The 12146-nt window shown below is 40.6% G+C and overlaps 1 long non-coding RNA gene across 1 annotated transcript in view; it reads left to right on the top strand.

Annotated features, from left to right (window-relative positions):
* The first annotated feature begins 3284 nt into the window (after nt 1–3284).
* Nucleotides 3285–12146, top strand: part of LOC135298047 (uncharacterized) — a 53347-nt gene continuing 44485 nt past the window's right edge. The window contains exons 1-2 of the long non-coding RNA XR_010360014.1: nt 3285–3388; nt 3494–3777. This is a non-coding gene — a long non-coding RNA (uncharacterized LOC135298047). The remainder of the gene's footprint in view (nt 3389–3493; nt 3778–12146) is intronic.

Raw genomic sequence — 12146 nt, 5'->3', positions numbered from 1 at the left:
ATGCCCATCTTGACAAGGTTGCCACATCTGTTTCTCTTGGTGAGCTCACACACAGGTTTACCCCCATGTAAAGGGCAAGGAGGCAAAGCCCTATTACCTCAGGGAAGTTGCAGTCAGTGGAGGTGTTACCTTGTGAACTCCTGAGGTTTCCTCTGTGCTCGGTTTCGAGGGGCTTCCCTTCCCCTGTGTGCCGTCAAGGAAGGCGGTTGCCATCTGGTCCAAAGTGTTTGTAAAGTTCATCGCTGCAATAAATGTCACTCCACAGGAATACAAACAGGCTGTTGCTCTACTGCATAACTGGAGTATTCACACCAATATGCCAAAAAGCTGGAATTTATTAATGCGAGTAAAATTAAACTGGGTATTTTCCAGCAGAAATTGCTTTGGCAGAACGCTGGCTGTGGTGCTGTTAGGAACATCTCTGACTTGCCATGGTGCCCACTGAGCCATTTTTTTTGCTTGTAGGCAGAATCAAGAAACTGCCTGCTTTATACTAGTTTCAATCTGAATGTAGAGGTCTATGCCTATTCTTATGTTCTCTTCTGACTTGTATTCGAGGCTACAAGATATGGGTTTTTTTTCATGGGTTAACTATTTGTGAACTATTAAAATACATTTTCCAGAAAGATTATTGGCAAAGAGAACTGAAGATCTGGAAATTCTGCCTTTTTCTTTACAAATGTATTTTAATAGTTAGCGGACACACTGTATTAAAATCTTACTTTAATACATGTAACACAACTTACATATAACTTAAATTTACTTGGCTTCAACTGATATTTGAAACTTGACCATTCAATTAAATATTCCTTATGTAAGGTGTGCTTTCCATGTCCATGGCTCTTGGACACCATGGCCAAAATCTTTCTTGCTTCTAATTAATTCTTGGGACTTTTAAATAATTTGAACTCTGTGCTCAGTACTGTGGAATACTGTTCAATATTGGAGAGGCGTATCAGTTTCCAATTGTACATCCCTTCCTACCTGTCCTGTAACAGTCTCCTCAGACTTTATGTCACAATTTGCAGTTTATCTGGATTTGAGTTTTCTTGGTTTTTGTTTTCAGACTATGGATATGGAGTTACAGCTAGTGTCTGATTGAATTTATGCAATCCATATATAGGAAGCTTTTAACTTACTATTCCAATTTTTAAATAGCCAAGGACTGTGATAGCATTGATATGAATATAGATAAACAGAAATTCCAATGAGAAGCATGAAAGGAGGAGAATCTATTTACTTATTTTCTCTAAAACCAGACTCTCAATCAAGTGCTTGTGCAGGTGCATACACAGCATGGAAAAAAGATAGAAGGAATTTGGAGTCCACATGCAGCTGCAGACCAATGCCACTGGAATAGCAGAAATGTGCTGAGGTAGCTTGCATGATTTGATCTAGTGAAGGGCTCTGCATCCAGTGATAGGCTGGGAGAGTGATGCTTCACTGACAGGGAAGCTGAACTGAGGAACAATTGAAGTCAACAGGGCAAATACCAGACTGTGGAATCACATAGGCTGCATCCAAAGGTGCCAAGCACTGGCTGATAAAATTGCAAAATCCCTCTCTATAATCTTGGAAATGTGATGACCATCAGGACAGGACAAAGGCAAATGCCTTTTTAATGCCATTTTAATGAAAAGTAAGGAGGAGAATCTGGGCAACTTTTGACCTCTCAGCCTAACCTCAGTTCTCAGGAAGGTTATAGAGCTTGTCTTCCTGGAAGCCATGTCCAAGCACAAAGGATGGGAAGGTGACTGGGAACAGCCAGAGTGGAATTACCATGGGAAAATTATGCCTGACCAGTCTGTCATGTTCATGTAGTGGCAAGTAGATGAAGGGATTGTGGTAGGGGATGTTTATGCTTTAAACCATTCTGTGAGGTGCAGAGGGAAAGAATGGCAGAGACCAAAGGGTAGCTGGAACAAGGCAAATTCCAAGTAGATATCAGAAATTTTTTGTCCACCACAAGGATGGCCAAACACTGTAAGAGCCTGACCAGAGAGGTTTTGGTGTGTCTGTTCTTGCAGACATTCAGAGCTAGAACATGGCTGTGAACAACCTGATCTAGTTGATCTACTTGGAAAAAGAGGTCAAACTACTTGATATTTTGAGATCCTTTCCATGCATACCTGAGATTTGAGAAAGACATAAGTCTCTAGTTTCCCTATCTGATGGTAGCAGATCTTCTACTTTCCAAGTGACTGTGCTAACTAGTGGAAATGACAACATTTTCTTCATGAGAAATGTTGGCAAAATCTAGGTTTATTTTCATACTAGCAAGTTCTGGAGAAGGTAGAAATGACAGTTCTTGGGAGTTACTTTTTCCTATGCCCTGTTTAATCTAAAACCAGTTTACTCTTGAACAGATAAGACAGATAAAACCAGTTAACAGCACTACATAATTTATTCTTTATTAATATATTTTTTGTACTGTGGAAGCAAATCTTTTTTGGGAGATTTTCTTTTACAGCATTTTGTTTCAGGCATATTTGACATTAGTCAGAAAAGCAATTTTCAGCAGAGAAAACAAGAAAAAAATAGGACTTGCCTTGTGATTAAAGAGTCTGTGATTTTGCTATTCATATTGTAAGCTGCATGAAAGCAGCTCTGATAGGAAAGAAAATCTTCAAGGTTAAGTGTCACAAGAAGGCATCATTTTGTTTAAGCCATTCTCTTTTCATTTACCTTAGAGAATATGTTTTCAAAGAGAGGCTGAAGTCTGCTGGTTCTTGCAGTCGTGCTGGCATATTGCTGCATCATCTGGACAGGATGGATTCTGCCTTTCCCCTCAACCATTTGAAAATATATTCCAGTGTGGTGACAGTCACCACCCTCTTCCCTTCATGTCCCTCCTACCCCAAGACAAGCTATTCCTCTGGCAAGAGAGGTCTCTTCCAGTGCAAAGGACTAAGAGAAGGTCTTTGAGCAGGAGTGAGGGGGTGACTGCATTGCTCCCTCTCTCATAGTACTGGGCAGACTCCTGCAGTGCCTCCCAGTTTGGCAGAGGGGAAAACCATCATGTTGTTTCTCCTCCTGCTGGAATACACTCTGCTCCTTAAAGCCTAGAGAGATGTGGAAAACTCCAAGTTGTTGAAATTTTGCTTGGAGAATATTTTGCAGATGATTCTAAGTGTATTTCTGCAGCCTGTCTTCCACTGTCCATCTGGGATTTGTAAGGGGCCTGCAACACCTCCAGAAATGAAGGGAAGACCACCTTCTCCTGACTTCCTGGGCAACAGAATAGGAACCACAGACACTGTCCCTGAACACCCAATCAGTTGTCAGAGACTTCATGCTCTTCGCAGCCACAAATTTTAAAAGGTGGCAACCCCAACCCAACAAAAAACCAGCAAAAAACCCACCAAAACTGGAAGAGCTTTAGAACTAGGTAAAGGTATCTCGTCTTTTGAGATACTAACTTAAACAGTTGAGACAGGGACGAGATTTTTGTCACTCAATTTCACTTTTATTTAATGTGATAACCTCATGGCAGGTGCAAGGGCCTTTTTGTGAGGTCCCCTAGAGCAGGGGCTGCCTACATGAAGCCCAGTGCTTGAGGAATTCAGAGGCTTCTGAAAAAGGATGCCTTAATATGGAGTCATTCACTCAAATGGGGATATTAAAAACTGTAAGTGAAGCTTTTAATTTTGGGGGCCAGTTAATTTCTTTAGGGGCCATGAAGATGATCTATATCTTCAGGCAAAAGTTCAGGGATCAAAAACTTCATCTTCCTATTGTAAAAAAGGGGCTGCTGCTCAGCCCAAGTAGCAGGTTTATGTGAGTCGTATTTCAACTATTCTTTTTGTCATTTTGTTCTTAGATCTCCGAGCTGTCTATAAGAGTAAAAAAGTTATTGCTAGAGAAATTGGAAACTGGTAGTTGATAAATAGTGCTACATCACTCTGTAAAGAACAGTTGATGAATGCTGCCATTGTATGTGAAATGTTTCTTTTTCCCCCCTCTTTGATAGCAACATTTTAAACTACATTGTCCCACACAGGGGAATGCTAAGTAAACCAGAACTGACATATGATAAATGTAAAGCTGTGGTTGCAGCTCCAGAAATCGATGAATTGCATGTCTCACATGTGCAAGGGCAGCCATGCTGTTGCTGCTTCCAGAATGATAAATGTAATTCAATCTATGAGCAGCAAAACATGAGTGTAACTTGCTAATGTAAGTGCTTGCCTCCAAGAGGAAAGAAAAGTTTGTCAGAAACTGCACTGCTCTGCTGTGAAACCTCCTTCAAAGTATTTAGTTCTAAACTTTGCAAGGAATCCAAGAGAGAACCGTGTTGGAGTATAAGTCAATAACCCAGAGAATGTTTCTCTAATAAACATGGTTTAGCACCTGTGAGTATTGTTAATCCATCTCAGGCACAGGAACACCAAACAAAATGTCACTTTGAGAGGTACTGGAACAAGAAAGATAATGCTGTAGAGGAAGGCCATTATTTATGCCACTATGAATGCGAAGATGGACCTCTGGGAATGACCCCCTACAACTCAGCAAGTTGGAAAGCATGTTTTGAAAACTGTTCTGTAGCAAGTGAGCAAAACAAATTCTAGAATAAAGAGGAAAATACAGGTTGAAATAAATTTCAGGGACTGAAAATGAAGGTGACATGCTCCAGTTCTTGCTGGGGACCCTGATTTTGGCACGTGCCTAGTGGGCTGCTAATCATGAGTGATTTCTGATAAAGAGCATGGAGCAGCTTCCTGCCAAAGCCGCTTGATTTTCATTTAAATTCCATTTTGAATTCATATTTAATAAATACTTTTTTTCCCCAGAGCAATTCAAGGAAATTCAGGCAGTGTCACAGTTCACTGAGCTTGTGCCAGGACACTGCAGTGCTTCTGTAAGGTTCAGAAAGGTAATTTTTCATGTTATATGCTGTTAAACAAGCCAACCCTAGCTGTCAGGACTGCCACAGCAAGACCTTATTGGAAGGTTTTTGTCAGAAGGCCAGCAGACCATTATTGGATGGACATGCATGAGCTGATAAATTCCTTATGTAGTTCTGACATATGGAAGGTTTAATAATAGCAATGTCTTATAGCATATGGAAGTGCTCTAGGAAAAGTCTAGCCCTCCTGCCCTGTGAGAAGGAGCTTGGGAAGATTGTTTCAACAATTGCATTTCTCACAAGTTAGGATAATGACATGAGATATGTCCATTTTGAACAGAAGGAAGTCAGAGGTGTTTAATTTGGAAACAGAGCACTTCTGGCTTTTGCATTTTTACTGAAATGCCTTCCTATCCACAGAGCTTTTTCCTAGACCCTAGTTTTACACAGGGCAGATGTGCAGATGAATGCCTGCTTGGCATCACTTGGGCTCCCCTTTACATTTCTAGAATTTACTGCAAATTTAACATAATTTTGATAGTCTGAAAACAAAATGTAAGAAAAAACCCCACCGTGTAACTGAACAGAAAATGTGCAGTACATTTCCTGGTTTTTTTTCCTCTCTTCATTTTGGTTTAACACACTCCACCTTAATGCTTTGAATGGGAAATATTTTGCTGCCCTTTGGCACTGCACTCCATCCCCTACTGGTCTCAACAGGAGGCAATGCTGCTTTCATGCTGCTCATCAAGACATACTGTCCATGCAAATAAGATGCAGATGATGATTGCAGGTACTTGTAGCACAGAAGTGCTTGGAGATCCAGATGGAGCAGGTGAGTGGAGATCTAAAGAAAGTGCTGCCCAACATTACTGATTGCTAATGGTGTAAAGTAAGAGCATTATCTGTACAGCTCCAAATGTGTAGGAACTTTCAGGCAAGCATTAAACACAGGGCACCTAGCTGGCAGTAGATTTTTAAGCTTCTGGAATGTGAGACAGGATTGGATGCAAATGAACAAAGCAAAGGCTCATCTGGTTACTTCATGCAATAGAAAAATTTGAAATGAAAGACACATTTGTGATAAACAAGATTGAAATTCCTTGGGAGAGTGCATGTGTATTTAATATCCTTACATGAATGTATTTGTTTTTTGTCAAAATAAATGCTAAAACCAGTCATGAGATACTGAAACAAGGAAATCTCTGGATTATGGTGCAAGTAAATTCACAAGCCTTAAAACTATTTTTAAAAATGCTGATCCAGAAGTAAACATCAAACTATGGTGCCACTTAATAGTGGATGAGAGATTCCAAATAGATATTCTTATAAGGAAATGAACTATGAATACTTCCCCAGCTTCTAATAGATTGTTTCAAGAGGTGTTTTATTTAGATGTTGATGACTTTTATTGCTGAGTTTTTGAAAACACCTTTTATGACACCACAGAACATTTCAGTATATAATATCCAGGCTTATTCACAATACATCTCTTCTCTACACTCACCATTTTCCCAGATTCTAATATGTTTTTCTCTCAGTCTGACTTGTCTGGGGGTGACAGTGATACCCCCCTCCCTCCCCCACTTTTTTGGCAGCCCAGTTTCTGCTTGTTTCACCTCTCAAAGAGTTTCACTAAAGACTCAGGGTATGCCTGGTGCCTCTCTAAACTGGTGTGGTTTCAAGGTAGTTATGCAGTCTTAAAAAACTGAACCACAATCCAGGTGAGTTTTCTGCTGATAGTAGTTAGAAACCAAATGCTTTGTTATGTTAGGCTTCATTCTCTTTTTTTAAAGAGCTGACCCCAAACCCTTATCAACTCAGTGAAAGTGATCAGTAACAGTTCCCCCAAACTAGGAGAACTTTAAACCTTTTTTCTCTGCAGTTTCTTTTCAGAATGAGTGAACAGTTGCTCATGCACTGTGCCAGGTGCATTTCCTTTCTTCCTCCCTCTCTCCCTCCCTAAGGCAAGTTGAGCTGAGCATACTGGATGAAAAAAGCACCTGGGTAGTTATTCCTCCTTTTTCTTCTGCTGGTGGTAGCCCCCTTGCTTGCAGTTATTCTTCCTCTAGCACAGCAGTAACTGGCTTCAAGACCCTAAACTGACTGCCTTTTTTTTAGTTTCTATCTCTTTACAGACATACTGTCAAGATTTTGAAAAATGCTGGTAGGCTGTAGAGAGTTTAAAGAAAAATGTGGGGGAGCACTTCATGTGGCATGGCCTTCTGAACACCACTGGATATGCTGTTTGAAAACAGATATTCAGGTGAAGTGTCCAGGTCTCTGTTTATCCCTCAATCACATTTTATCTGTTCTGACTGGGGAAAATATTCGATGAATCTGAAAACTCAGTTTGCAGGATTTCAGAAGAAGAAAACTGAAAGTCTTGTTGAAAGATCCTGGGTCTAAGAGCCTCTTGCACTTTACCCAGTAAGATATTATCGATGAGACTTGTTTCAAATCTTCCTTCTTCCTCCCTGCAGCCCCCAGAACCTGTGGCATGGGGTTCAATGTTTTGCCAAGCAGGGGACCACTGAGAGTTTCTGGCAGAAAGAGCATGATTGTCCTGAATAACTGAGGTGCAAGTAGTTCTCTTGTTTGTTTGATTGGGGTTTTTTTTTGGTTAAAATTCACTTGAGAAAGTTTAACTCTGCATTTTTTTATTTTGTCAGAGAAGTGAAATGAAATCTCGCTAGAGTGTGGAAGTTGCAGTGCTCTAATTGTGCCAGGATAATAGCAAGGGCACAAGGACGTGTGAGTACCACTAGGAATGCGTTTGATAGTGGAACCCACAATTTTCATGCTGCTCATCAAGACATACTCATGTGGCCAGCCCTTGACTCCTGAGCCATGTGCAGCAAGATCCCATTGCTAGATGATGTTTGGCTGAATGTGGCTGGGGTGCCCTTGGATCTGGCTGGATGTTTTGCCCCATCCTGCCATGGAGCGCCAGAGTCTGAGAAGCTGTTATCCCATGCCCTTTCTTGTGACTTTGCCACTCCTCTCCCCTTGCCTTGCTGACATAAAAATTGTTTTTAATGGCTCTTGGTCATAGGGGTTTTGTACACAGGGTCAGTAAGACTAGTTGTCTAACTGGATAGGGAGAAAAAGAATTAATGTTCGTATATGAGACCATCATGAAGCCGTTGGTGTCTACACCAAAGGTTATGTTGATAATTAATCAAAAGTCACATCCGTATCTGGCACAGTTCTATTTTTATTTAAGAGTCTGCCCTGGGACTGTAGAAGAGCTCTGAGAAACTGTTGTAAGAGATGAAAGAGCTGAAAAATTCCCAAATGGCACCTAAATAATAGGCTGCAAGGGCAGAGAGGTGGGAATGGGGGCTTCTCTATTCATGTTTGAGGCTAAATGTTCAGCATATGAGCTCTGCAACAGCAGTGAAGTGATGGGCATCTGTTTCTCTGACCTCTTTCAAGACAGCATTTTTCTTTCTGTATCTGAAATCATTCCTGGTTCACCTTCTGAGGACCTTTCTAGTTCAATCTACAAAGCCTTTTGCAACTCACTGTTCCTCAGTGAAAAGCCATTTGGAAGGCAATGAATCGTGAAGTGGTCTGATAAATAGTTGGCAGAGGAAAGGTGCTCCAGTTCTTGGGAGACTAGTTTGGGATTTGGATTATCATGTTGGTTTTTCTTTTTTAATTTTTCTTTTTTTTTTTGCTCTACTGCAGACTTCCTAAAGAAGCTTGGGCATGTAGTTTATCTTCACTTTGCAGCTCATGAAAGTGTTGTGGGAATGGCCTCTGAGGTGATTGGTCATCACAGCAGGATGGTATAAAAAGAAAGATTGGAGCCTTTTCTATTGTTTTTTTTCTTCTAACTTTTATTTAAATACACTGCCAATTTCAGTTCCTTTCATACCTCTAACTGAAATATATTAAAACAGGCTCAACTTTTATGGGACAAGTCCTCCTCTTTTACTCATGTTTTGACACCCAGAGGATGCAGCTGTAGATGGGATCTGGAACAGTCCTTTGGACATCTTCCTTTCTGCTGCATTCATGTTAGCTTCACATGGCAAGGTTTCACCAAGGACATGATTGTGTTAACCTTTGCAGACTGACGGAACAGACCAATTATTACTATTTATTAATCTCCAATGTCTTCAAAGAGCATTTATATCTATGGAAAATTATAATAAAGAAATGGTGCTTGACAACTGACTCCCCTCACTGCTCTTGGTGCTGAATGGTACAATCAGACATCATTCATGGCAACTTGAAGAGGTCAGTTGTTGACAGAGCTTTTGCTGTACCACATGTAATTGCAGAACTGCTGTTTGTCTTCCTACTGATTCATAACTATCATTTTCTGTGCCATTTCAATGTCACTTTTCTCATCCTGATTTCACATCATGATCCAGAAAGACATTTGCTGTTAGCACAGGTAAGAGGATTTTTCATAGTACTTATCTGCTGAAAGTCACCCTGAGCAAACACACACCTGAAAGCAAACATGCCTTCAGACAGCATTCAGCACAGGCAGCCATGGGGTGAAGAGCAGAATCTGCAGCAGATTCATGCAGCCCACAGTAGTTCACAAAATAAGGGCTCTCCTTCCCTCTCAGTTTCTGAAGGGGATCTCCCTGCTTCATTTACTTCTCAAGAAGAAAACACTTCTTCCAAGAGACACCTCTCAGCAAAACTGAGAGCTTCATAACAGCATCTGACAAGCAGCCATTTGTTTAAGTCCTGAGGTCCCTCTGTCTTGGCACATTCCTGCTGGATTCAGGAAGACTCTGATAGAGAGATGTCATCTCATTGCTGCTACTATTTTTCCTCTTTAGCTGAACTTTTTTTTTTTTACTGCATTTCTGAAACAGTGAAACTTGAGGGCAGCTGGCCAAATTATCTAGAGGTGGGTAACCTGTTTGTACAAACTGTTTTGTGGCATCATGTAGTAGAGATCTGGAGGATCTGATAATGAAAATAAGAAGTTTGTGGCATAAGAACATAGCATAGGCTATGCATATCTTCCAGCTGAGCTCACAGAAGATGTTGCTTCCCTTCTTAGGCTATGGGGAACTGTGTGCAAGCTTTGGCTCTTGCTTCTTCAGGAACAAAACATCTCTGGTGTTATGTGAGCTAATTCACACGGCTTGGCTTGGAACATGACAAGAGTGTTTGGACAGGTTTCTCCATCTAGAGACTGGTAGAGACAGTGGTCTCCAGGGAGAGAGAAAGGTGATCAGCAGATATGATGGTTCCCCTTTTTCTGGCACAGCTGAGGCTGCAAGAAGATAACTAATTGATGCTAATCAGTGTTAGCTTCAGTCTGGGTTTTTTAATATAATGCTGCTGCTAGGGAACAGCTCAGGGCATGAAGAGCAGCAGAGCATTTCCACTGCCCCTCAGTGTGTGGGCACACTCAGTCAGGAGTTATCCAGACCCTGTCTCAGCCTCACATGTCTCTGGCCCTCACAGGCAGCTCTGCACTCGTGTCCTTGCCACATAGCAAAGCCAGAAGGTGACCCTTCAGATCAGGGCAGACAACTTTAGAACATCACTTGACAACCATGAGTCAAACTGAGGCTGATCACAGACTTGACACTCAAATAGAGACTACACAAAAGTAGTGGGTTCACAGCAGAACTGCTCAGTGGTTTTTTTGGTGATGCTAATGGGTTACGCCCTTTTGTTCTGTGAGATTTTAGTACCAACAACTCTGCCCCTCATCCTAAATGAAAACTGGTCACCTTCTCCTTAGGGATACAGGTGGGCACACTCTGGGCTTGATGCTCAATCTTGCTCTCAGTGTGGAAGGCAGAACACTGAACCAAGGATCCTGTTTTTTTTATTAAGGCAGCAGTCTCAGGCTTTCTTGAAAAATCCATTTGCTACTAGTAAATTAAATCCTTGTTTATGCATACTAAAATAACTTTTGGTTTAGATGCTGCAGCCTCACACTGTTGATATAACTAAGGGCTATATCATCAGAAGGGTTTTCTTCTACCCTTCTGAGCTCCCAATAAACTTCACTCTCTAGGGTGGAAATGAATCAACACATTAACAGCTTTATCTGTTGGATGGGAGAACTGTTCACCTGTGAGATTCATCCACCTCTGGTCACTGAAGCACAGTAATTCCAAATATAATTATGAGGAAAAAAGCCCCAAGACTAGTTTGTAGCTTACCCAAGTTAATTAAAACAAATCCATAATTAATTGTGTATTCTTTTCTGTAATTTGGCGAGCTCTGAAAAAGCTGCCTTGATAAGACATGATTTTTGCCACTTTACTTGTCTGATGAAGATGGCTATTTTCACAAAAGCATTCAGAGAAATAGATAAGGACCTAATAGCACCAAAGCACTCGAAATCTTCTGGTTCAGATGTCAATCTTATTAGTGCCTGAGCCATTTCAAGTAGTACAAAAGCTATTTATTTACAGACTGACACATAATAGCTTGCTTTATTCCTTCTCCCTTCCCTGGAAAGAGATAGTGTTTACTCAAAATCAGCTCTCTTCTTTGGTATAAATACTAAGGAACACTGTCTATCTTCAAAGCACTACAGACATTCTTTTAAGCATTGACTGCTGTTATTAGCTATTACTCTAGGCTTAAATGGTATTGAATTAAAATAATTTCTTAATGATAATATCCTTCTCACAGGACTTAATGGTTTTTAAATTGGGTTTTGGCAAATATGAGACTAGGCAAGGATGCAAGCCTGGATCTTTTCCAGAGGCCATTTAAATCAATGAAGTCATCAGGTTGCATAAATGCATCATGCCACAGCACGACAATTAACATTTACTGGAATGTTTGCAGAATATTACAAAGTCTTTCAAATATGGATTAAATGTACCTGAGATGCAGCCAGTTTCCTGACAAATAGAAGATGAAAGCTTTTTTTTTTTTTAGATTGACTCTGCTGATCTGACATGCTGAAAACTGTAGAAAAATGCCAGCAGGCAGTTCAACAAGTCTTTTTAAAATGGACTCTTCTATACAGATAGATTTTGTCAGATTAATGCTGGAAGCTGTAAAGAAGTCCAGTGACTACCATGCCCCCCTCTTCTGTATCAGTGGAAGATGGTATGCATGTTCCTATTCATACCCCTGTCCAGCCCTGAGTGATGTGTATACAGTTATACCTTGTCAAGGAGTATTTTTTTATGCATTTCCTGGGTTTTGTAATTTGTAATGACTTCATATTTCTTTTGACATTTCTCAAGATCTTGTCATTCAAATGAATAAGGTGCCTTCAGATGTCTAGGGGTCAAATCAAAGTGTGGTCTCAACTACCAGCAGCTGGTATTTGTTTCTTCTGCAGATA

Source organism: Passer domesticus, chromosome 3, assembly GCF_036417665.1.
Source record: "Passer domesticus isolate bPasDom1 chromosome 3, bPasDom1.hap1, whole genome shotgun sequence".
In the NCBI taxonomy this organism is placed as follows: domain Eukaryota; kingdom Metazoa; phylum Chordata; class Aves; order Passeriformes; family Passeridae; genus Passer; species Passer domesticus.
Note: the sequence above shows the minus strand (reverse complement) of the source record. Positions and strands in the feature narration are given on the sequence as shown.